Raw genomic sequence first — 3,157 nt, 5'->3', positions numbered from 1 at the left:
AAGATATTTGACAAAATGATTATCAAAAAAGCACATAAGGGGTTTGGAATTACCTTGGAATTGCAAAATGAGCATGTTTAAAGTAAAACAAGCATGTTTAGAGTAAAATGAGCACAAGAAAACTATAATGGACATAAAAAAGATTAAATGAGCAAAACAAATATAATAAAGGATAAAAAGGGTACATTAAGCATAAATAAAGCAAGGCGACTGCATGTTTTTTGGCAAAGTGCTGTGTTTTGGCATAATCTACTGTTTCGCATTGATTCAGGGCATAACTAAAGTTATTTGAAATATCTCAAAGTGTGTAAAAGTGCTTACAGTGTGTGCTTATTACTGTGCATTTATTCCGAAAGTTTACTTGTGTGCAAAGTGCAACTATTTTGTAAAGTGCAGTCAAGATACAGCCATTTTCGAAAACTTTCTTGTGCTGGGTGTGTCTATCCACAGATTGCTGCCATTACAGAGTTTTTCTTGCACTGTACAGATTTATTTAGCAAAGTGCAGCCATTTTGGGAAAGTTTCAGTGTGCTATGTACTGTTTATTTGCAAAATGCAATTACTTCGAAATGTTTTTTACTTTGAGCTTCTTCTGTCCAGTTTATTCACACCGTGCAGTTATTTTAAAATGTTTTTTACTTTGAGCTTCTTCTGCCCAGTTTATTCACACCGTGCATTTATTTTAAAATGTTGCTTACACTGATAAGGAATGATTTCTTACAGTACAGTGGTTTCAAGAGTATTCTTGTACCCAGGAAGCTTATTTCACAAAAGTTCAGTTATTCAGAGGCTTGTTGTGCTATTGGACATAGTTAAAAGTACTGGCATAAATTTCTGGCATAAGTGTAAGTGTGCATGTTCGTGTAGTTACCAGTGGACTTGGGTTGCATTGTGTTTTACTGTAATTTATTGGCATAGCAAATGGATTTCAAAAACCATAACCACTTGTATTTGATCAGAATATTGCAAAAAATTGGAGAATATTTGAGCAAGAGTATGATATTTTTATACAAGCAGCATATTCTGACAAAGATGCACAAACCAGGGCATTCATTTTGATAACCTAGCTTCGTTAGAGGCCATTGAAAGAAAGTGTTCATTTGTGTATGCACCAGCAGTATATGAAGGAGAAGGGGAAAACTGTCACATTGTTGTACAGGTTGAATCAAGGGAGGACCCCGAATGTTTGAAATGCAAATTTAGTGAAATGTGTAACCCCCAGACAAATATTACTTTAGAGAGGCATTTGTTTTACACAAAAGATCAAAATCAAGGAGAAACTTTTGCAGCTTATATTACTGACCTGAGAAATAAAGCTAAAATGTGCAGGTCTTGTGACTTGAAAGATGAGTTAATAAAGGACAGGCTTGTGTGTGTGCTATTAGTAATGCTGCAGTGAGAAAGATTTTGCTTTGTGACAGTGATTTAAAGCTGAGCAAAGCTATTGAGATTTGTCAAATCCATGAAGTTACAGAAGGGCACAAGTATACTTGCAAGAGGTAAGAGCATGGTTTAAACAGGCTCCAGGGCAAATGTAGATAGCATGCAACACATGGCTAGCAGAAGCAGGCCTACTCACATGGCAGCTGTAACCCCTGCAAGTGTGGCAGGTAAAATCTGTAGTTTTCTAGCAAGTTCTAATACTACTTCAGTGAGAAAGACGTGCTCAGTGTGCTCAGTGCACCACAAGGGTGAGTCTGCAAAATCCAAATCAAGCTTTATTGTTAACTGTTGCAATTGTGGTGCCAGTCATGAGTCTAAAAGAGAAAAGTGCTTAGCATTTGGTTAGCAGTGCCACAAGTGCAAAAATTTGAACCATTTTCAAAAGATTTGCAAATCAAGTAAACCTCATACAGTCATAAAGAGGGGTCACATAAAAAGGCAAGTTGATGATATAGAGAGCTGCAGCTCTACTTTCTACGTAGATGGTGTATCACTAATTGATGAAAAGGTTGATGCGGTAAATTTGTTGACAAAGAATGAAGTATTTTGTACTGTCCAGATCAATGGTAAATCCACTGAGCTCAAAGTAGACACTGGTTCAAAGTGTAATGTTATGTCAGCAGACACATTTGCTAAGGTGAGAGCTGGTGAGTAACTCAGTGTGGCCAGTTGTCCAAAAGATGTTGCTTATGGAGGAGAAGAAATCCAAGCTGAAGGCTCAGTAGTGCTTTCATGTTATTTGGCTAAGGACTGCTACAGCTTACTATTCTATGTAGTCTGAAGATCTGTGCAGTCATTGTTGGGTCTCAGAGACAGTTTGAGGATGAATCTGCTTTCTTTTACCAAAGAAGTTCATCAGATAAGCACATGTCCCATTTCCAGTTTTACTGAAGCTATTTTCTCAGAGTATGCTGATGTTTTCAATGACAAGTTAGGCAAACATCCAGTTGTGTAGTCTATGAATTTAAACCCAGAAGTCAGTTCAGTGGTTAGACCACCAAGAAAAGTTTCAGTAGCTATGCAGGATAAAATCAAAGCTCATTTGGATAAAATGGTGCAGCAAGGTGTAATTTGTCCAGTTACAGAACCAGCTGAATGGGTGTCGTCCATGGTAGCAGCCCACAAAAAAGCCTCAGATGAAATTAGAATATGCATTGACCCAAGACATTTGAACAAAGCATTAAAGAGACCTCATCATCCTATGCATACAGTCAAGGAAGTCACAGCCCTAATACCAAATGCCACTCTTTTTTATGTCTTGGATGCAAAAAGCTCATTTTGGCAAGTGATGCTTGATTGCAAATCTTCACTACTGACTACTTTCAGTATCTCATTTGGAAGGTATAGATTCCTTAGAATGCCATTTGGAATAAATTCTGCATGCGAGATCTTTCAGCATGCAATGGAGCATTTTTTTTTCAGGTTATCCTTGTGCCATAATAGTAGATGATTTATTGGTTGGAGGCAATGTTGAAGCAGAGCATGACAGAAACCTTAAAAAAGTTCTAGAGAGAGCACATGAAGTGATCTTCAAGTTCAATCCTCTGAAGTACAGATTCCGACTGCCAGAAGTTACATATGTAGGTCATTTATTTACTAACACTGGCTTGCGACCAGACCCAATCCAAGTGAGCAACCATTCTAGAGATGACAGCACTGGATAATATTCAAGCTCTACAACGTTTTCTTGGTATGTTCAACTATTTAGGCAAAT

Source organism: Protopterus annectens, chromosome 9.part0, assembly GCF_019279795.1.
Source record: "Protopterus annectens isolate FY-2018-M chromosome 9.part0, PAN1.0, whole genome shotgun sequence".
Lineage (NCBI taxonomy): Eukaryota > Metazoa > Chordata > Ceratodontiformes > Protopteridae > Protopterus > Protopterus annectens.
Note: the sequence above shows the minus strand (reverse complement) of the source record.